The following is a 24,703-nucleotide window of genomic DNA, read 5'->3' as shown; positions in this document are numbered from 1 at the left end:
ATGAGAAATCATCAACATCTATTGGACTTATTGAATTATTGGACTGTATATTACGAGCATACCATGAGACCATGACTAGTTTAAAGTGTAAAACTGTAACTTTAACCCTGTTATATGTTAAATACCCTGACTGTTCCCCGATAGTGAGTTTTACAATAAGGAAAAATAAAAAAATGAGGCAAAATAAGTGTGAAAGCATGCAAAGATTGCATAATCCATTGGGAGAAATGAATATGGCACTGCGACATTATACTGTATGTGTGTAAAATGAATATAAACAGTAAACTTTTATTATAGTCAGGGTTGCAATCACTGCAGTTCCCATGGAATTGCTTCAGGTTTTTTCACAGGTTTAAGGTTTGACATATTGCATTTGTTGTATTTGACAGAAATGCTTGTATTGAAACATTTTACTCAACCGATTCATAGCCTTCTAATTATAAAACTGTGCTAGATGACTGTAGGAGTGTGCAGAAATGTATGACAAGGAGCAAGAAGAAGAAGTATTTTTAAAACTAAAAATAGTTTCTTTTTGAATAGTTAACCATATATTGGTCACACTTTATTTTTAACAGTGTAATTATACATTTAAGTGCAGAGTAATATTAATTAACAACATGTACTTACTACATTAGGATTAGTGGCATGTAATTATGCATAATTTACTGTTATCCCTGCAGTAAGTACATGTAACATTTGTAACAAGGGCACTGTAAAATAAACCCATACTTTTAGTTACGGTAGGTCATTGGACTAGTCTTTGGTTAGTTTTTGTAAGCAACCCTTATTATAATACTTTGTGTTTTGGATGTCTATGGCATGTGATGTCACACTGTCCTCAAAACTCAAATGCGTGACATTACTGCTGGGGAAAAGTTAGAAAGCGTCACAAATACGTGCCAGTAGGTTTCATATTTACTTCATTCGATACTCGCATATGAAGCTCAGTAGGGATGTACATTAGATAAAGTCTACTTACTCTAAATCCCTAATCACCACGTTAAAAGGGCTGAAGAGGATGAAGACAAGTATGGTTTTAACTGGTGAGGGTTAGCATACCTCCCTGTGTGTAAACATCCTGTATTTAAGACCACGTGTGGTCAGAAAGTGAGCCAGAAACGACTGAGCGCGACATGGGTGGGTGTGTTGTCAGCGAGTTTGTGTGTGTGTTTACTTTTCAAACCCAAAAGCAGCACTAGATTATGTGACGATTTAAGACCCACTAAGCTGGACCAAATCTCACCCCGTACACACAACCAGACTGATAATGAGAGAGAGAATTACAGAAGATATTATCGAACAGCGCAAGGTGGACAGGCATAAGGAGAAATAGAAGAGGAAAAAACAGAAACAAAAACCTCATGACCACATCCTCTTTTTCACCCTGGGAGTGTAAAGCCCACTGCTGCCTAAGCTCTTGCCCAGTGTACGCTATCTCATTTCCAGGGGCTTTTTTTTTCTTCATTCGGTTCCTCCCCCAGGGCTTTCCACACAGCCTGAGAGCCCCCTCTGAAATATTCACAAGGCACCTGAGGACACAGGTCTTTGTGGGGCGGTTCCAGGGAGGTCGGCTCCGGTTTAACCCACACAACGAGTGCCTAATCTAGGGGGATGAACACATCTAAGTGGCTGATGAGCACAGCTGTCACTCCACACACACACACACACACACACACACACACACACACACACACACACACACACACACACACACACACACACACACACACACACACACACACACACACACACACACACACACACACACACACACACACACACACACACACACACACAGCTCTAGGGAGCAAAGCGCACCTGTATGCATCCTCACTCACACAAAAGAACTTCCACAATCTAGTTTAAATGTCCACTCGGAAGATAAGCACGGTGAGGGAGTATTTTGACTTAGAAAAAAACTTCAATGTTTTGTTCATACTCGTATGAAATTTTATACTGGTTTAAAAGGAAAACATTATGAATGAAACTCAATTGACGTTAATAGATCCTATATCAATATCCTAACAAACAGAATATCCTTAAATGTATAGCTGCTGGTACACGTCAAGGCTTTCTCACGATTTTTCCGCCTGTCATGTGTACAGGTACACGTTCAAACCCACATGTAAAATCAATTTCTTTTTTGAGGAATTGTATAATAGGCAATTGAATTTGCATACTGCCTATAGATTCACTGATTTTAATAAATGTCTATATTGTCTCAGTTTGGGATTTGACTGTTTGATGCAGACTGTCTTTGTTAAACTAGTCGGTTACAAAATTCCAGTTTCACGTTAATTAGTTGTGGCACACATCCCTATTGATAACGCATATGGTGTGAGGGTGTAAAAATTAAATAAAAAATTCAAAACGCAACAATTGTCTGCTGAACAGTCATGTTTGTGTTTAGCTTTAAATATTGATGCGAATCAAAAAGGATGCATTAAACAAGACACGTACCGTACAGATGTTTAATGCACAGTATTCATGAGTGTGTTTCTAAGCTGATAAATATAATGTCAGGCTTTGTGTGGTCTTAAAGTGAGGGGGAGAAGCCGGTCCCCAGTGTTGTTGCAGGTTCATGATTTCTAACCTGTTACCCACACAACACAGCCCACAGCCCGGGGAGAGCAGCCATCTTCCACACACTCCACCCACACACACACACACACACACACACACACACACTCAGCTGTGTGTCGTGTCAGCTTGCACCCCCATACCCTGCCCCCCCACATCAGCACCCTTTCTCCACCGTTCACACACACACACACACACGGCCAGTTGAACTACCCCCTCTTTATCTGTTTCTCCATCCCTCTGCACCATCAGCCACCTCCTCCCCCATATCTTGTCTTTCTGTGCAAATGTTCAGATTAACAACCGCAACCACCCTGAATAAACACAGCACTGCACTTACTTGTTCAACTAACTGCCTGAACCTCCCTCAAGATACACTTGCACATCCACACACATGCTAAACATGTATGCTGAAACATTATAACAGTACAAACAGTCAAAACAAACTCCAGCAGGGTGGAAACCCTCATTTAAAATGAAGAATAATTCAGCACGTAAAAATAACATGCAGGGTTAAATACAAGTTCTGCACTTTTAGAAGCGTCTATGCTATCGATTTCCATAGAAAATGTCAACTTTAGTTTGTAGAGTCGGAACAGAAACTGTGTTGACAGAGTTGCACTTGCAGTGGAAGTCTATGGGGCATTAATTTGCTGTTTTGTTTGTTTTTACAAACTGAGGCATAATTACCAAACCAGGCTCTCTGGAAAAATCTGATAATTCTGCAAAATGGTTTTACATTGATTCTTACATGTTCCGTGGCTTTCAAAGTGAAAAGTCCAGTGAAGGGAATGTGAATCTGGCAACGTTTTATTACATTGGTGGCTGTACGTATCGCGGAATTGAGTGGCTCTCAAAGGTTATTCACGTTTGAAAAAATGTACTATCTACACTAAACCTTTACCATAAAACTATAAGATACTGATAACAAAAGCGAACGTGAGCTAAAAACGCATTTGCTGAAGGTTGGGCGAAACGATTTTGAATGCGCGATTGCTTTTTACTTTCACTTTTGAATTCGCGATCACGCGTATCCTGTGTATAGGCCTATAATTTGCAGGCATCAGGGAGCCGCTTCCTATATGCTAGGTATTGAAACCGCTTTCGAATTCACTGACACTATGCAAAACCACATTGGGGGCGGTGCCGCGGTGGGCAAGTAATGAAATCAGTGTACAGCCGAACACCATGTAACACCGGTAACACTGACTACCACAGCAAGCCTAGTGAAAAGGAATACACGTTGTTGGTGTTCTACTGCCTTTAGTGTTCATTTCAGCTGGATGAAATGCAGTGAATTGTATGTATAGGTACGTTTTTGGACTTTTGCCAAAATGTAGGTAGAGGCGCATTTTTCCATTGAGCCTATGCTGAATGATCCTCTGTGGTACAGCAAGCCGTCAATAGACTTTAACTTGTATTTAATTTTCTATTAACAGCTTAGTAAGCGCTGGACGTGGACAGATATGATATTTCGGCTTCATTAAAACAGTTCCTATAGGAACACGACGCTGCTCTTTACTTTTATTTCAGTCCCTCTCTTCCCTTTACCCCACGCAGTAGGAACCAGTTCCCCTCCCCTGCTTTCTGTTGACACAATACAGCCACACCTGTGAGGAAGTCAATATGCATAGTGGACCAAATCCCCCTCCTGTCTAAAATGTTCTCCCAGTTACACACATACGGATTCTCCATTAAACAAAAACACCTGGACACGACCCTGACCCGCAACACTGCCCTCTAGAATGAGAGCTCTTGCTAAAAAGAATACACAAATACAGTGTGTGCACGTTTCGAAGAACGCTTTTATCTAAAGTGACTTAAACCATACTTATAAAGGTATATATTTGTGCACTCAATGTGAATCAAACCCGTGGCACTGTTAGCAACACGCTCTACCTATCAAACACTTTATACTCAAGTAAAGGAAGGTGGCAAAGAAAAGACTAGAGAAGCACCACATTTTAGTGCTTAATAACAGTTTGGAACTATCAAAGTACATAACAGATACAAAGACTGTATGCAGATCTCTTGTCCTGGATCGGTCAGTCCAGCACACGGTGTCATTAAATGATTCTAGGCTATCCTGAATGACTGTTTTCCATCCCAGGAGAGAGAGAGAGAGAGAGAGAGAGAGAGAGAGAGATGGGTGGACAGCCTGTACCTGACAACACCGTCACACACACACACACACACCATCGACACACCACTAACATCAAGACAACACCAATTACAATCTTTACATCTACATTAGACGTTAAGGATAAATAATGCCATTGTCATGTTAATTAACTCGTTGTTTAATTAAAATACAGGTCACGGGTGTCAGAGGTGAATTAGACCTATAAAAATGATCTGCAAAGGAAGTTGTCATGTTGGCTTCATTCTGTGTAGATGGGCATGAGGACAGTTCCTTACATAACCAGTTCTTCTGCTCAACTGACTCATTTTTGCACTGCAGACAGTCACAATGCCATAAATATATGAATGTAACTTTAAAAAGCGTGATGTTTACAATTATTCACGTTCTTATATAGTTATGTTATTTTTCAGCGCGGTAAATTTCGCACGTAATGCGTTAAGTAGCTTGACATGTATTGTCTGAATACGACATTTTTTCCTATACTCTTATAAAACATTTCCAACAAACCAATCAGAATCGGGTGCACCTGTAGCGAACAAGAGCCGACACGGCGCGAGCAAGCGTCATAATAATCAATACAGAGTGCTACATTCTTTTGACACGCGCTGAACGATACATTGTTGCGCGTAACGCTCGATTCGAATCTATCAATTCATAGACGCGCGTTCGAATTCATTGTTGACGTATATCTGTAAAACCGCTGAGGTTTCGCCGTAGGCGAGTCAAACAAGTGGGGTCGCTCCCCTTAAAACCAACCCGTCAGCGAAGAGAAAATGGAGGAAGACGGAACTGACCAGCTTTAAGGGGGCAGACGGGGGGGAAAAAGAGACAATAACCCGAAGAGCAGCGCTCATGTCACCTAACGCTTTCCTCGGTGAAGACTCAAATACACTCCGCTCTCCTCAACTTGAGGGAAGTATTAGGCTACGAGCCCCTGGGTTTAATTATGCAGGAAATAAAATAATAGAAAAGTGTGTCCAAAAAAAAAAAAAAAAAAAATCCCCTTCCCTTTTCTGGTAGTAGGTTTAGGGTGTTGACGCAGCAGAAATTTCCAGCTGGAGAAATTCCCCTTTTGGAGGTTAAATGAGGGGAGGAGAGTGGGGTTAAGCCCTTGCCTGCCAAAGCTGAGCTTTTCGTTTAAATACCACCACCACCACATGCACTGACCCCCTCCCAAAGGACATGATTTTAGGATGAAAACTTATGGCAAATGTTGTAGCCTAATACAAATAGTATTAAGTTCTCAATGGTGAAATATGAAACACCGCGCGTCGAGACAAAAAGAAAGTCTCCCATCACTGCAATAAAAGTATCCTGAATGAATGACTGCACATCTGACAGCTGTTCTCAGCGCGTGCATCATCTGTCATGAACATGTTCTCACCTGGAGACGTCAAACAGGTTGCTGTCACGCAGTCTACTTAATGACGTGAAATAAAACAAACACACCGGCCTCGCGGAAACTCTTAACTTCCACTTACCTGGATACCTGTGTTGAGGCGCGAGCTCATGTCTCTGCTGCCATACATCCAGATGACAAGTCAAGATTGTAAAAGCACTGAGAGTGAAGCCTGTGCGGTGGTCAGGAGAGCTGTTAGAGATAGTGTGGAAAGGTGAGAGAGGCATACCTGTTAACCCATGAGTTCTGGGGGGAGCGCGATGTCGATGCTTTGGAGCTCCAGTGTTTGCTCGTGACAGGTTTGAGAGAGTGTGCACGTCAACAATGTCAGCAGTCAGCTGGGAGACGCGCGTGTGTCGGTCAGTGTAATTCCCCTGCTCGCTGTCTCCCTCTCTCCACGCTCGTCTTTTTCTGTAATTCTCCCTCCCCTGCTTTTCCGTGTCTCGGTATCAGGAACCAACCTCCCCCTCTCTCTCTCTGTGCGTGTGTGTGTGAGAGTGTGTGTGTCTTTCTCTCTCGCTCTCTCGCTCGCTCGACTGAGAGTCAAATACAGGAAATGAGGCAACATAAACGCTCACATTCACCATCGAACCCTGGACAGCTCCAGCTGAACTCATGCAGCCATGAAGCCTCCAGGTCAATTATGAATATACAGAGGGCAACATGCCCACTTTATTATTACAAAGATGCTTATCCTACTAATATGACAGGTGGAATACGGATGCTGGATTTCAATTTGATTTCGTCCTTGCATACTCAAAATCAATCAATAAAAGCAAAAAAATTTGATTAAAATAAACATACAATAAAATAATTTCATTTAATTAAAAATAAATGTTATAATCCGAAGAATCCCGTTGATTTGATACAATTTGATATATGCATGACGTGTAAATATAAAACTGTAATTTGTGTAATTAATATATATATATATATTAATATATAATTATACATAGGCCTATATATAAACACACACACACACACACACACACACACTGAATCATTTAGCAGACGCTTTTATCCCAAGCAACTTATTATATATGATGTTAAAATATGTAAAAGGAGCGGCCATTGTCTTTCCTAATTTCCCCTTATTTTATTTTTCTCCCTTTGATTTCTTTAAAACACGAATTGCTCATTTTAAAACTCGTCTGTTAGAGCTGCGAGTGCCCAGTTCACAGGGCATGTGATGATTTTTCCTGTGGCTCCTGCTGAATTTGCATGAGGAAGCGTCTGTGCGTATAGGCGCGTGTAGGCGTCAGTGAGTGAGCGGCTGCTGCACGCTTTTGTCCACTGTGCGCGTTCTCGAGCGCGTGGAGAGTGACACGCGCCCCCTAGCGGTGAGAACGGCGCGTCGAATTCGCCAACGCGGGCATGTCTCAATCACCTACCGACAAATGTAAATCACAGGAGGCGTGGTTACTTTTGCTCGTTTAGCATATTCTCAGAGACACAATGAATTCTGCATAGCTTTACACCAGTTCAGTTTTTTTTGTTATTTGAATGCTGTCAGGTAATGGTCAGGCCATTTTGAATTGCACGTGTGCGTACTTGAGAGCTTTGGCCAGATCAGAATGTGTGTCAGGCAGGGTGTGTGTGTGTGTGTGTGGATTAAACCCATTGACCTGTGGCAGGGCTCCTGTCTTAGGCTCCTGTGTAAGCGTGTAATGCTGATGTTCTTTAGCCACTCTCCTCATCCGCAATCCGTGTCAAAATCAAGCTGCTTTTCTCCCTCGCTCTATCCGTCTGCCTGTCCATGTCTGCCAAGCTGCCTGACACAACATAGCCTGCCTGATTACGCCCCCTTTTATCCTGCCACCTCTTAAACACCACCCCCCTGCTTCCAGCAAGGGGCTCAAACTTCATTAGCCCTCTTACGTATTTATTCATTCATATCATGAGCACTCATCAAAGCTGGGCCAGAGGGACAATGGCCAAGGAAGGCCTCACATACACATAAGCATAGGGAAGTGTCCAGACTACATAGCAATCATATTATTTTCTCAACAAATGCACAGGCAGTCCTGCTAGTGCTAGAAACTCTAGGCTAGAATTATTATTTTTTTTTTTGGACAAATTAATCATGTGAAAAAGAAGTGCACTTTAGCATACTTTAAAAAAGAGTACTTGAGAATATATTTAGTTTTCAAACACTTAATTGCATGTTTATTGCAATTAAATGAAAATGTATTATATTTGAAAATTATATTAAATGCAATTAGCTGAACTTAAAAGTGCTTTTTTAAGTAGCCTATAACTTAAGGATTTAAAGTCCCCTTATTATGCTATTTTAAAGTTTCCTAATGTTGTTTTGGAGTCTCCTACAACAGGTTTACATGCATCAAAGGTAAAAAAAAAAAAAAAAACACTTTAATTTTCTCATAATATACACTCTACATCACCACATTTTTCAATGATTCTCAAACGACTCGTCAGATGATTCAGTCCCTCCTTCTGCGAGCCTACTCTGCTCTGATTGGTCTACTCTGCTCATTACCATAACTGAACTTCAGCTCCGGAGGCTTCCTCAGTCCTCAGCGATTGTACACACTGTAAAGACCTTATCAATCCGAGTCCAATTATGAAACACAGGAAGAACTAGTTATTCATCTTGAACTCAGTGATACGCTACTCAGTTTGAGGAACATTATGAGATGTTTCAACTGTAATTCTTCACCATCAGCATTAACAAGAGTATGTCCATCAACAAACCGATGTGTATATTTCTAATTTATTGCGGTGCACATGCGGGAACTGCATTAACTGTACCAATAACAGTTTGGTTTAACTTTAAGGTTCGTAAAATAAATCTCTAAAATTACTCAAAGTGGTACAAATGACAGACAATGTGCATTAATGGACACAGTTTTATGTAATAGTGGGCCACAGCTGATTAGCATTAACTAATTCAGTAAGACAGTAATAGTGTGAGTTAGCCAGTTAGCTGGAGACCTACACAATATAAAACACAAAACTAAGTATTTTGAACAACCAGTAGAAAATATATCAATAATTATTCATACAGGTTGTGATTCTCAGGAGCAAGCTGGTCCAAATAAACTGGGTACTGACTCAGCTTTCAAGAGCAAACGTTTTGCGAATCCCATGTTGAACTCCCGCGAGATTTGAGAAGCAGTCGTCAGTAAAATGACGTGTGTGTGTGGGCTGATCAAGTTGTTCGTGGGCGAGCAATGTACAACATAGGCGGGCATTATGCAAATGTCTTTCTAGTGACGTAGAACCATCACAAAGTGGGATTCGACAGACAGACGACTCATTTAGGCGGTTCAGAGTCGATTTTCTTTTTTGGGAGACAATAACTTTATTTATTGTGCACTTTCGACTTTACAACTTTGCAGACCGTTTACATTCACAGACAGCTATATTACACACTGCATGAAAGGGAATATTCAAAAAACCATAATAGGGGCACCTTAAGTATATCTTTATATGTAATTTCACAATGATTTCTATTGCCTTTGAAATATGGTTAAAGTTTATAGTCAAATGTACTGACAAGCACTTATGGTAAACTAAAATACTTCAATGTAATTTCTTTTGAAACTTGTATGTCATGTATTTACTAGTATATTTAATATATATTAACTTTAATTGTGATATCAAATAACACAACAGTTCAAATTATAATCAAGCACTTTACGCGTGCTTTAGTATGTTAGTCAACAACACATCAAAATAAGTGCACTTCTTTAAAGCACGACAAAAGATTTTTAAAACAATGATTTAAAATGTTTTTTAAAATAAAACTTTTAATTTGACATTATTACAAAGTGCACTTTTTTAAGTGTAATTTTAAGTGTTAATAAATAAAGTGCCCATCTCTTTAAGTATGGTTAGCTGGCCTTTTTATTTCATTAATATTACATTATTTGCAAGTACAGTTTATTTTTAAATATACTTAAAAGATTTGAAGTACACTACAAGTGCATGTTCAATACAGTTAAGTGCACTTCTTTTTCACAAGGGTAGGCATCTTGTTGCTGCCTAAAAACTTTGTTATTTAGGCCACTACAAACACATTTTAACTCATCAATACACTCAAACACATGTACGCACAGATCGTCGATGCATAATTAAAAGAAAACACTCCCGTAAAACGTCAGTACAGGAAACGAGAATGGAGTCCAAGTGCTGACATGTGTTTGAACTGTGACAACAGGAGGAGAAACATAAATAGCATCCTTACAAACTTTCTGAAGTCTGAAATTAATTGCGTCTTTACTCCGGCCCCCCTACCGTGAAGCGCAATAAATCGCACACGTCAAACAAGCGGGAGCAAAATATATATATATATAAACATTAACTGTCATAAAAATAGCACGGATGGATTTCAAAGCACCGTCCCCCCACCTTTCACTATCAATTTGCCAGCGAGCTGAATAGTGCTCTGTTTCTGCCAGTCTGTCAGTGGATGTGAAGGGAGACCAGGTGTGTGTCTGTTCTATTCAGCGACGGTGCTGTTTTCTATGGGGAGTGCGGGGACGTGGTGTCCATCTAAAGGTGCAATGTGACGATAATGGCAGCTGACAAAAACCAAAACCGACTTCTACACTAGTACCCGCTCTCAAAAAAAAAAAAAAAAAAAACCTCAAAACTAACAAACAAAAACAACATTGGAATGACAGCAAAACAATGACACCTTCACAGGCATTATTGGGTGAATGGAAAAGAGGTTGGATAAACTGAGGAAAGGGAAGTGAGAGTGAGATGTGTTGTACTGTAGATTAGATACGTGACAGACTATCACACAACGTAACGGCTCTTAGGTGTCTGCATGTCCATCATCGTCTAGTCTGGTCAAGTCTAATCTTGTCATCATGAAGCAGTGTTCAACACAGGGCACTTTCACACCAGAGCTTTTGTTGTGGACTCAGGTCCACTTGACGTCAGGTTTTAGTTTGTTTGGTATGGCGTTAAACTACAAACAAACAAACAAACAGTTCGTTTGGTTGGTGTAAAAGCATTTGCACCTTGTGTGAACTTGTGTGAACCAGCAAACCACACCTGAGTCTATTTTGAAATGTTGAGCTCAGAGCTGGTGTACGATTCATTTGGACTTGCAGTTGGTATGAAAACAATCCGGGTTAATTTGCACAAGTGAACAGCTATTGGTTATGTATTAGTTTGTTAGGCCTGAAACATCCTCTACTCAATTACATGAACACACTCTTCTAGCTACTGTACAGAAGCACGACGTGTCTTGGTGCTACGAAATACCTCAGACCACAAAGTACAAAATACAAGTGTGTTGCATTCTCAGTGTTGTATGGTGGCTGAGAGAGCTCAAAGTGCTGCAACTGAAGAAGACACGCAAAACACCATCAAATACAGAAATGAGCTTTAAATACTCACAATGCACATATGAACAGGATGTTAAAGTAAACAAAAAACTAGCAGCGCGTTTCTGTATTTGGTTGCGTTGTGAGTTTTTGCAGAGCATTTCTGTATTTGGTTGCTTTGTGAGTATTTGCAGAGCGTTTCTGTATTTGGTTGCTTTGTGAGTATTTGCAGAGCGTTTCTGTATTTGGTTGCTTTGTGAGTATTTGCAGAACATTTCTGTATTTGGTAGCTTTGGTTGCGTCGTGAGTTTTTGCAGAGCGTTTCTGTATTTGGTTGCTTTGGTTGCGTCGTGAGTGTTTGCAGAGCGTTTCTGTATTTGGTTGCTTTGTGAGTATTTGCAGCATGTTTCTGTATTTGGTAGCTTTGGTTGTGTCGTGAGTATTTGCAGCACGTTTCTGTATTTGGTTGCTTTTTGAGTATTTGCAGTGTGTTTCTGTATTTGGTTGCTTTGTGAGTATTTGCAGCACGTTTCTGTATTTGGAAGCTTTGTTGCTTTATGAGTATTTGCAGCACGTTTCTGTATTTGGTTGCGTCGTGAGGATTTGCAGAGCGTTTCTGTATTTGGTTGCGTCGTGAGTATTTGCAGAGCGTTTCTGTATTTGGTTGCTTTGTGAGTATTTGCAGCATGTTTCCGTATTTGGTAGCTTTGTTGCTTTGTGAGTATTTGCAGCACGTTTCTGTATTTGGAAGCTTTGTTGCTTTATGAGTATTTGCAGCACGTTTCTGTAATTGTTTGCGTCGTAAGAATTTGCAGAGCGTTTCTGTATTTGGTTGCGTCGTGAGTATTTGCAGAGCGTTTCTGTATTTGGTTGCTTTGTGAGTATTTGCTGCATGTTTCCGTATTTGGTAGCTTTGTTGCTTTGTGAGTATTTGCAGCACGTTTCTGTATTTGGAAGCTTTGTTGCTTTATGAGTATTTGCAGCACGTTTCTGTATTTGTTTGCGTCGTAAGTATTTGCAGAGCGTTTCTGTATTTGGTTGCGTCGTGAGTATTTGCAGAGCGTTTCTGTATTTGGTTGCTTTGTGAGTATTTGCAGCATGTTTCCGTATTTGGTAGCTTTGTTGCTTTGTGAGTATTTGCAGCACGTTTCTGTATTTGGTTGCGTCGTGAGTATTTGCAGAGCGTTTCTGTATTTGGTTGCTTTGTGAGTATTTGCAGCATGTTTCGGTATTTGGTAGCTTTGTTGCTTTATGAGTATTTGCAGCACGTTTCTGTATTTGGAAGCTTTGTTGCTTTATGAGTATTTGCAGCACATTTCTGTATTTGGTTGCGTCGTGAGTATTTGCAGAGCGTTTCTGTATTTGGTTGATTTGTGAGTATTTGCAGCATGTTTCCGTATTTGGTAGCTTTGTTGCTTTATGAGTATTTGCAGCACGTTTCTGTATTTGGAAGCTCTGTTGCTTTATGAGTATTTGCAGCACGTTTCTGTATTTGGTTGCGTCGTGAGTATTTGCAGAGCGTTTCTGTATTTGGTTGATTTGTGAGTATTTGCAGCATGTTTCCGTATTTGGTAGCTTTGTTGCTTTATGAGTATTTGCAGCACGTTTCTGTATTTGGAAGCTCTGTTGCTTTATGAGTATTTGCAGCACGTTTCTGTATTTGGTTGCGTCGTGAGTATTTGCAGAGCGTTTCTGTATTTGGTTGCTTTGTGAGTATTTGCAGCATGTTTCCGTATTTGGTAGCTTTGTTGCTTTGTGAGTATTTGCAGCACGTTTCTGTATTTGGTTGCGTCGTGAGTATTTGCAGAGCGTTTCTGTATTTGGTTGCTTTGTGAGTATTTGCAGCATGTTTCCGTATTTGGTAGCTTTGTTGCTTTATGAGTATTTGCAGCACGTTTCTGTATTTAGTTGCGTCATAAGTATTTGCAGAGCGTTTCTGTATTTGGTTGCGTCGTGAGTATTTGCACTGCATGTGTTGTCAAAATAATGATGTTTTCCTAATATGCTGGTGTTTTTTTCTTTTTGCATGTCACCTTCCTAAAAGTCATTTTTTCAGGTTTCTCAGAAAACATAGAAGTTAAAACAAATAAATTCGTTCTTCTTGATGCAGCTGCCATCTTGAAAAGCCTGTAAAATTGCCTAAGTCTCATTGTCTTTTGACTTAGGCAAAATAAAACAGCCTAAGTCAGACTCTTGACATAGGCCATTATACTACAGGGGTAGAATTGCATGATCTTTTCAACTGAGGATGTGGGCGATTTTACCAGAGGTGGCCAGCATCATGAGGAGATGACTTATGCAAAAAAAAAAAATAATAATAATAATTGTCACAAAATGACTTTGGCATTTATTTTAGGAAGGTGACGATGTGTTTTCTTCAGCTGTATTTTGTTGAGCTCTTTCGGCACCGTAGTGTTGCCACTAGGGGTGCCATTGAACTATGAGCAACAGCTTGAGGTACTGATGGGACAAACAAAGCTTTTCAAAATTCTGAATCAATTGAACCAACTGTTTAGCAAAATGATTCACTGTTTCAAAATACTCGAACACCACAGCTGGTGACGCCTGCTGGTCAAAATAACGTAAATGCAAAGAAAACTCAGCTCAAACACTTTTTTTTTAACTAACTGCAAATGTGTTCTTGAAAGTAGTAATCTATTAAATGTGATTTACAAATCTTTAAATAACATTACATGTGAAGTGTCTGTAAAATATCTGTCCTTTTATTAATATGTAGGGCTTTATTTTTTATGGAGGGCTTGATTATTCAGAACCCCTGAAATTTCTAAACGTTTCGAAACAGTTATAATGAAACGAAGCCTCGTTTACTGAATTCATGTAACAGTTTGATACATGCTCCAAACCACTGGTTCAAAACGAATGATTTGCAAAGGTTTTGAAGCTCCACAAAGCTGTGTTTCGAAAGCACTCAAGACTACAGGACAATCTTGCAACAGTATGCAAGTTAGCTAAACTGTTGATATGTCTAAATAACTAGATGTTTATTAGATAATTAACAATGCATGGCAAGGGGTGTGATAGCAGACAGTCAGTCAATCTTTCTGCACGATTTAACTAATCTGTCAACATGTTTTTATTTAGCTAGCTAGCTAGCTCAATTAAACAGATAGTGTCTAATGGCACATACATTTGAATTTATGTTGCCCCCTTGAGTACTAAAGTTTGTTACTGCTTCAGTTACACAAAAAAGCCCAAGTATAGCCTACTGTATGTCTGCTTACTTTTACAGAGTATATGTGCATCCCAATTTGTGCATTAACTATTCTATGCCATTTTGTAGTATAAATAATGTGAGTAATGTGTTCATTCTGAAATTCTAAAAAGAAAAAGGGCACTTCAAAAAAAAAAAAAAGTTGGATATGTTGGACACTTTATGCACTCACTGTCACAGCTTTTGTGTAGGGGAGAGAGAGGGGAACCCATGAATCTGATGACAAAATAACCTTATAAACTTGATACACTAGACAAATTAGTACATAATGCAAAGTATAAGTGCATAGTGTAGTACGTCATTTGGGAAACAGCTCCAAAGAAATTGCCTTATCAAGCAACTCTTTGAATTCAATCAATCCACATGTCTCAATCTATGTAGTTTTTTTTTTTTTTTTGGTAAAATATGCAGGCATATTCTTGTCTTGAGATGTTACTCAGTTACTTTAGTAAACAGAGGCCGCTAATAATCTCAGAGGTACTCATGTTGATGATGCAAAGGTAGCAGGGTTACAAATACTAATATTTGAAAAAAAATCTAACTGTTCAGACCAGACAATCGAACCAAGTGTGCTAACTGGCCTAGACTCACTGAGTTAGAACAAGGTTTTTACTGCAGTTAGAGCCCTTTATATTAGAGACGGTCTGTGCTGTGAGCTGGGCTGAACTCGGGCTTCTCTCCTCTCTCTTCCCACTCCACCCACTCCATTTCCTCTTCTTCTCTCATTTCTTTTGTAGCACCGAATGGCCTTGGCTGACCATCACTAACCACCCCCCTTGCTGCCCACCGCCTCTGCCCGCCTCAGAAATCACTCAAGGCCCTCTCTCTCTCTTTCTCTCCTGCTCCCTTGCTTCATTTCTGTGCGGCTCTTTGCAGTCAGAGGTGACCTTCCCCAGCTTACAAGCACATAGACTCAAGGCTTGTCTCCTGTTTAGCTTTAACAAGCTCCTATCTTTTCTTTCCTTTTCTCACATTCAGTGTCAGTGTTTTTAAAACATAAAAAACGAAAGCTAACCAAGACCAATGTTCCTCAACTCTTGTAGCTGTCTCTCTTCTCACCTTATATCTCATTCACTCGCTCCGTACTTGCAGGGGGGAGTATTAGAGTACAAAACGACCTTCTCTTCCCCCGAAGCAAAAACATCTTATAGCGGAGGTCGCCCTCCTGATACAGCTCTCCAGATTGGAACACTATACTGCTTGTTTTAATGATGTCAGGGAAAACACAAAGCTTCCTGGACATCGCTTTCTCTTTTCTTTTGAAATACTAAAGCCTTTCCTTACACCCTTTGCCAATTCCTTAAATCTGGGAAATCATTACATATATAATAAATCATATATAATATAAACACAAACATATATATTAAAGGGTTTGTTCTCCCAAAAAATGAAAATTCGGACATAATTTACTCACCCTTATGTCGTTCAAATTCGTAAGACTTTTGTTCATCGTGAAATGAAATCGGAGAGCTTTCTGTCCCTCCATAGAAAGCTACGCAACTTACACTTTGATGCTTTAAAAAGTTCATAAAGAGATTGTAAAACGAATCCATATGAATCTGTTTAGCCCAAATTTTCTGAAGAGGCTAGATTGCTCATTTAGACTTTTATTCACATATAAACATTTATCAGCGGACATAAATAGAAGCTCAACCGTATTTGCTTGACTCGCGAGAACAAACCTCATTGGTTCTTGCTAAAGATCAAACGTGCTGTGCAACACGAGAATGATCCTCATTGGTTCTCAAGTCAAGTGAACATGCTTGAGCTTCCGTTTACCACAACTAATGTGTGAGTTGATGAATATGTGAATTAAAGCCTAAAAACAATCTTTTCATCGTATAAAGCGATAGTGTCTCTTCAGAAAATTTGGACTAAACCACTCAATTCAAATGGATTAGGATTACAATCTCTTTATGAACTTTTTGAAGCATCGAAGTGGTAGTTGCATAGCTGTCAATGGAGGGACACATTAAAAACATCTTCATTTGTGTTACGAAGATGAACGAAAGTCTTACGGGTTTGGAACGACATGAGGGTGGAATAATGATGGGTGAACTAACCATTTAACAGATCTAATCAATGAATATCATCTAATCTAATCGGATCTAATATCAGAATATATCATTTAAATATATAAAAATGAAAAACCTAAAAAAAAAAAACTTTCTTCAAAGAGAAACATCTAAAATATATAACCATTGAGCTCCATGTTGCTCTTCACAGCAATCCCAACCTTTCCACCTCACGAGTGGTTTGAAGGTCTAGTGAGAGCTGCATGTGTTGAATGAGGGGGAGGAAAGGGTTAATCCTCAACGTTGCCTCCTGCTTTAACGGAGCAGCAAGCCATTTAGTTTGACCTTACCTAACCTTTAGGGGCCGTGACACACTCCCACACCAGAACAAATTACCACTGACCTCGCTGGGAAGGGGCAGCTCTCGGCCACGAGTGTGCTCAGGTCATCGGCTCTGGGCTGCATGGGAACTACAATACAATATACACGAATATATGAGTGCGTTACTCAGGAAATCAATGCATTGTGTATTTTTTCATTAGACAACACAAATGCATACCAGGATCAACACAGCGTGGTTTCGTGTGCTTTTTCCTTTTTGCCCTAGGGCGGTTTGTGCACAAAATATTTTACAGGAGTTTTTGAAGATTTCACAGTGTGGTTTCATGTAGATAAACACAATTAGAGGTAAAACACAAGAGGAACTGATGTCAGTAAAAGTCCAGAAAAAATTTTTCAGACAAAATTGGTGTTTTTGCCTACAAGAACATGCCATTTACAGGGAAACACCCTTGTGGCATAGAGTTTCCTCCAAACAGATCTCAAAAGCCACCCCTGTTGTGTCCGTCTTTCGTCATATTACTCTCCTCTCGCTTTATTACTCTTTTCCTGTATGAGTGACTCTCACAAAACAAGTCTAGATCATGTTTCACCCCAGATGTCCAGATGTTTACAGTGTTTTAGTATTCATCATTACCCTCAATGCCTCTCAATGATGTTCTTATTACGGTATTATAGTTTTTATAGTAATAAAGTAAAAAGTGCTGTGATACAATATGGCCATGATGTAAAAAATAAGTCAAATTATAGTTGTAATAAGAATATTGGAAGACGGGCTATGAAAATAAACTAACTGTCTTTATAAAAATAGGATTCATTACATATCATAAAATGTAATGCCACAGCCATGCTTCTTTATATTTGATGATGAAATATGAAGTTTCTTTTTTCCCTCTTCTTCCTCCACTTTCACTCGCTCACAGCCTACTCATCCTCTTCTCAAGCTGTTTATCTATTGGGGAGAATTTTTTTTTTCTTTTCATAATCGTCTCAGAGGCTGACGACCCGTTTCCACACTAGCGAGGTGGAGGCCTCTGTGTGTCTGAACAGCGGTTAATGTGAAAGGACAGGCCCCCAGCCTCTGCCACGAGAGAAAGGACGAGAAGAAAACACACAAGTGCAGAAAGAACCGATAACCACTCTCGCTTTTTGTATCCTGGTCCTTTTCTTCCTCCCTCCCGCACTGAGGGATATGTATTGGAAAGTAGCTGGCACCAGAGCCCGTGATGTCACTGCTGGTAGGTGTTTAAGCAGCTTACTAACATGAGAGGAAGAAAGAGAAAAAGAGAGAGCACACAGCGTGGGTTGAAAGGGTAGGGGCATGTGCAGATGCTGTATGTGGGTATGTGCTTGGTGGAGGATGATGTGTGTCAGAAGGGCAGATTCATGGAGCCGGGAGTGACCGTTCTTAGGCCATGAATGTCTGCAAGAGTTGCTGACATACTGAGTTTGAAGACGTGATTAGTGGTGTTGCCTAACAGAAGAATTACTAATACTATTGCTCATACTTAGGGCTGTCGATCAAGGATTTGAACAAAACTCTAAAGGGTTCACACCAAGGATGATGACTATAATGAGATCTATGACATTTTAATTATCATTCTAATTCTATGAGAATAGGGAGTCCACATAATAACTATAAAGATAATGACACAGAGGAACGATATTGTTGGAATCACTATCAGAACGAATTCTTCCAGCTGATGAATGATAAAAAAAAAACATTGATAGCCAACTCGCCGCCACTGTCTTTTTGCTTTTTCGTAGAAATAAAAATCATTTAGTTAATGACGCTACAAATATATCCTGTTAGCGCTTGCTCTGCTCCATACGGCACGAGCTGCAGAGTCAGATTTCACTTATTATGTGACGAGAGTAAGGAGAGATGACGGACAAGATGATGGTGTGCAACAGATCCTGAGCGTAGTGGTTGCACAGACCAGTCTTCTTTAATGCTCTTCCATTACGATTTAAGCTTGACGTCAACTAGTCGCTGATCATGGCCTATAGAGGGCGCAACAGGATAAGAAATCTTTGAAGTCCACTCTTACGCTCCGTTTCCAACAGTTAAAATGACAAGTAAATGCATAATCCGAGAGCAATCCACAATATGTTTGATTATATCATCTGGATGCTCAAAATTGATTGGGTGAATGCATATATTAATTGCACACATAAGTTAATCGCCATTCTAAACGAATGCGCTACTGCATTGTAACACACACACATACAAACAGTAGTGCGCAATTCACGCGCAGATCACACAGAAACATGCAATAGCGCAGAAAGGTATTGCCAACACTGTTCTGTGATTTATCAATAAAATAGCTTAGAAACTGAAAAGTTCTAGCATATATTTCTAAGTAACTAAAACCCACAGCTTCACTATTAGTAGACAGATGCTGCCATGTAGAATTAATTTACACACAATCGCTCTCTGTAATTCATATAAATGTAATCTCTACTGTGCTACTTTATCTGTATCTGATAATATAACGACCCAAAGACAAAAGAACTTATAAAAATAAGCTGTTATGTAGGAGCAATAGCCATGTGGGCAGCGCTGTATTATATGCCGTCGCTGTGCACAAGGCAACCCGCGTTCGAGTCTCAGCTTGAATTTCAGGCTTATTTCCTCATTAATCAGCGACTAGTAGACGTCGACTCAACTTTAATCACTTTAATCACTTTAATGTCGACTTAAAAAATTCTGAAGTCAGTCAACCCCTACCTGAGCGTAATGGATAAATATCTTATCTTGTAAAATAGCAGCTCACTGTTGCCTGTAAATTATAAGCCTAAACACAGAGTACGCGTGATCGAGATTTCGAAAGTAAAAAGCGAGCGAGTGAAACCCCGGTGTTATCTGTTATCTGTGTCAAATGTACATTTCCTCACTCTGAAATTCCTTGCAACAATATATCGTGCCTATATCACAGTACAAAGTGCAACAATATGCATTGTGGATGTTAAAAATGAATCGTGACATGTATTAAGATGTGTTTTCAGTGACCCAATCACAAGTGGTAAGCCAAAAGCGTCTCCTGTGACATTGTGTGGCTGTTTGAAATGAGAATAAAAGAGAAACAAATGAAGACAAGATCCAGAATGAAGGTGTCAGAGAGACGTATTACACATTTAAGGGGGGTCAAACAGAGAATCCAGCTGCGTTGTGTGTATATGTGTGTGTGTTTTGTTATTATGAAAGATTTAAGCCCCATGTGTTGTGCAAGAAGACCCACCCTAATAATTTTCACACTCCCACAGGATGGAATGGGTTAAAGGACGCAAAGGGAGAGGCATCATGGGAAGGCGTGGGATGCTCTATCCGTCCGGCCTGTTTTGCGGCTACAAAGAAAAAGTGAGGTCAGAAAAGGAGGAGTAAACGGGGAACAGTGATAGAGAGAAACAGAGGGAGGGAAAGAACATAATTGAAGGGTAGGGCTGCTGATCAAGACACACAAGGAGAGTTTCAGCATCGTCGACACACAAACAATGCTCACATGCCAAAATAATGATAGCACCAGGCGTGGACAGAATTTAGAGACAGTTCATATTTTGTGGGAAAATTTATGGAATTCAGTTGAATGGATTGAAGTAAACAATGTTTTAAATGGACCTGAGAGTACAACACTCCTATTGGTGGCTGAAAGGACATTCAAACTAGCCAAAATGGGCGGGGAAAGTGTCAAATATTATAAATCACAGGTGTTTTAGTTCTATAAAAGTATTTGGAGCTTTTGATGAAATTCTGATGACCCTTCTGAAATGAATATGTTCTATCTATGCCAAACTACATAGGGTAAATGCACAGTCTTTGGTACTGTACATCATTTGGGATTGAAGTTTTAAAGATTATTCACCCATTTTATCTTATGACAGGTTAAGATTCTCTTGAAAAGTTGCAGTAGCCTATTGACATGACTTGAGGTAACACACGTCTATAGAACATTGTGTGAGACCAGTTACACACCAAAGATTTAATTCAGTGTTTATTAGGGGTTTTGGAATGAACCTTAAGAATGAACCAGGCACATTGAAAGATCTAAAGACACATGGATACAGTTTCACCCAAACATCAACATGCACACACACAAACAGAACAACATGTCTTTGTCTTGTCCTCTCAGCAAACTCGTGCTGATGAAGACGCAAACACTCCCTCATTTGGTCACTCCTCCCCCATCTCTCCATTTCTCAGTTCCTCTATCCATCCCTCCCTTTCTCGCCTGGCCAGCTCCACTAATTTAGTTTTTGATTTCTTCTCTCACCTCAACTCATCCCCATTCCTTCCTCTCTCCCAAGAAAAACACACCCACGAGAGTGTTAAAAGATGACATAGTATTGAACAAAAGGGGGGAATTACACTTACAGAATGATTTCTGAAGGATCACGTGACACTGAAGACTGGTGCTGGAAATTAATTTATTCTGCAGAGAAAAATTACACTTTGAAATATATTAAAATAGAAAACAGTTATTTTAAAATGTATTAATATTTTACAATATTAATGTTTTACTGTATTTTTGATCAAATAAATGTCACATATAGCTTGAAAAACAAAATTCTGTTTTTATGATCCTCTTAAAAATGTAAATTAAAATAATAATAATAAAAAATCTTCCATGTACATTAGTTTTTTTAACTAATATTGAAAGCAGAATGTTTTAACTTTTAAAAAACTATGTTTAAAAAAATAAAAAAATAAAAAAACAATAATGAGAAAGCTGTTTATCCATTTTCTACCACTGAACATAAGACTGAAAAATCAAGCCGAATCCTTGATATTAAATAAAGAAAAATGAATGAACGCAGTGTACACAGACCCTTCTGCAGGGAAATAAAACACATTAAACACATTTATACACATAAAACAACATTTGTCTCCCATGTCTTTCATTTATTACACATACACTAGATTACGCATGCCCAGTATATTCTTTAAAAAGAAGAGAGAGCAATGTTAAATGAAGAAGTTACAAGGAACTGTGAGCAAAACAAGAAAAAGAGAGAGACAGAGATAGATAAAGCTGTCTCATCCCATCATATATAAAAAACTTCAGAAATGAGTACCACATCTCACAGGGGAGCAAGAAAGAAACCGAGAGAAAGAATGCTGAGAGGGAGAAGCAAATAGAAATCCCAATCAATACAGTCTCTATGAGCAGCTCAGACGCAGAGAAAGTGGGTCAAACAATGGCAGAAGAACAGGAGTGAGCGAGGGAGAGACTGTGAGGGAGGGAGGGAGAGAGAGAGAGAGAGGAGGTGGTGACCCCTGTTGACTACCTATCCAAGACCCACAACCCCTGATGGCTTTATATGAGACTTTTGGGAGATTCTAGGCAATGCATTGTGGGATGCATCCTGCTTCTAGTCAGCTCAGTGACTGTAAGACACAGTGTGTTTGTGTCTTAATGGCTTAGCCGAGCACAACTGTTCTAACACACTGCAAAACAGAGTCAAAATGGATTGTATGTGAGCAGAAGATGTTTAGCGGAATTTAGTAATGCAAACACAGATTTACCTTCCATATGGCTTATGTGAGATTGATAATGTTGTGTTTTACGTACATGTTCTTGTGCCACTTTTGATACTGTTTACTGTTCAATTCCAACGTAAATGCAGCTAATTTAATTAAGACATTGTCTGAGGAAAAGTGAGCGGTCCTTTCCTTTGCAGAAGTGTCCAATTGAGGTTGCTTGATCATTTTTGAGTGATTATCTCTTTGTATTAGTATTACAAAATCACTAGTTTCTTTTTATGATGTTTCTAGAAAGCCTTAGGAGGACCTATTAAGTATTTAAATTATTCAAGCTTAAATAGTTTAAATGACTCTGGGCCTCTTTTTGTCAAAGACAATATTCAAATGCCTTTTTATCAAGTCTGATATTTCCCTCTGGTATCACCAAGTGAAGTGTTTGTTTTGCAATGTCAATACATCTAGGAAATCACTAAAACAAAACAGCTTTTTACAGACGCTTTCACCCGGTGTCTGAAGCACGTGTGACTACATGGCGATACCATCAGCTGACGCAGTGCGATAACGTCACCCGGGACGCCCGAGTGTATACATTTTTTTTCTGTAATGGCAGTTGAATTTTCAGCATCATTATTCCAGTCTTCAGTGTAACATGATCCTTCAGAAATCATTCGAATATGATCAAATTTGATCTAATGTTCTATTATTATCAATGTTGAAAACAGGTGCCTCTGTATATTTTTCAGGATTATTTGATGAATAGAAAGATCAAAAGAACATAATTTATTTGACATAGACTTAAATGTCTTTAATACAGACATCCCACCCTGCAAAAACTAATTGAATCAGTAGTCCGGGGAGAGTGAACGTGTGGGCGGAGTCCAGACAATGGGTTGATAGATGGTTGTGTCACCGTGACAGCGTCTTGGCTGACCACTTGTGATCCAAAAACGCATCTTAATACTAGGTAAAAACAGGGTTTCCTGTTGATGTGGAACTTTCACTGCGTCTGATCAGATGCTATGTTGAACACCATCAGAATGACCGGTGTCTGAAGCATGTGTTCAAACACGACAATTTTACTGACCAACAACAGTCCATGATATCACTACTGATGCGTCTGTGAGTATAAGAGAGCACCTGCGATATTTGTCATCTGCTTTTATGTCTTCAGGAGCCATTTGCTTGTGTTATTTGAATGTGATTACCATGGAATTGGTCATTTCCTCTATGTTCTAGGTTTTTGACATCTGATGATACACATGATAGTCTTCACTGTATAGAGATTTATCCTACTATAACTACTACTCTTTTGTTGTTTGATTAACATTAATGAACAGACGGCAGCGGTAATATTAAGCTGCTGTCACTTTAAGACAAATGCACGTATCTAATATACTCACCAAACCAGGCATTTTGACATATTTAACTGTTTAGGCGTGAACCCAAAGCTCAAAGTTAACTTTGCTTCTCCCCCGCCGGTGTCTTGGAATGCACGCACAGAAAGCCGCTTGGGGAACAGTATTAATTTCCCGGCTTAATGCAGTTTTAATAACTCTTTATTATCGAGCAGGTCCTGCAGTTTAGCAACAGAATATTGTATTTTACAACAATCACTTATCTAGCTAATTTGGACGTGAAGATCTGATTGGCTCTTCTGATTCTGATCTTTATAGAGACAACCTATCAAACTATAAAAAGCTATTACCGGCCAATCACAATTGGTGCCCGATCAGTAGGAGCACCCTTAGTCCAAATCTTCGGCGAAAAACTCTGAGGGACCGCGTCCGTCACAGGACTGGAGACAGGGCCAGAGGGCGTGGACACTCGTGCTCCTCCTCCTTCGAGCAATAGGGCAAGACTCTAGAAGGAAACGGCAAGATCTGAGGGATGAAATTGATTTAGCAGACAAGATCAAATTGCTGAGAAGAAATAACATCTCTCCTCCTTCTTTCTAACTTTAGCCTGTGCTAATTGTCTTAGTACAAGCTATAGCAGGCCCTAGATGAGTACGGTGAGGGTTGAAGCAGCCTAAAGCCTGTTTTATACTTCTGCGTCGAACTGCCGCCGTAGCTACGTCGTAGGCTTTGTGTAGCGCGCGTACCCTACGGCGTACCCTGACGTGCACCTCTCCAAAAATGTAACAACGCGTCAATTCTACGCGGACACAAGCGCGGTGATTGGTCTGCCAGAACCCCTCCCTCGGGGTTTCACAT

At 39.7% G+C, this 24,703-nt stretch overlaps 1 protein-coding gene across 4 annotated transcripts in view; it reads right to left on the bottom strand.

The window, feature by feature from the left end:
* The window catches only part of zbtb46 (zinc finger and BTB domain containing 46), a 119,135-nt gene that overhangs the window by 71,835 nt on the left and 22,597 nt on the right, over positions 1-24,703 (bottom strand). The window contains exon 1 of one of the 4 annotated variants that reach the window (XM_081387141.1): positions 6,352-6,644. The exons of 2 other annotated variants lie outside the window; for them this stretch is intronic. The gene's annotated coding sequence lies outside the window, so the exon portion shown is untranslated. Of the gene's footprint in view, positions 1-6,351; positions 6,645-24,703 lie in introns of those variants that run through there. One more of the 4 variants, XM_081387143.1, reaches the window with a different exon arrangement.

This window comes from Scardinius erythrophthalmus (assembly GCF_964197995.2).
Source record: "Scardinius erythrophthalmus genome assembly, chromosome: 15".
Taxonomy (NCBI): Eukaryota; Metazoa; Chordata; class Actinopteri; order Cypriniformes; family Leuciscidae; genus Scardinius; species Scardinius erythrophthalmus.
This window is presented reverse-complemented; position numbering and strand designations above follow the sequence as displayed.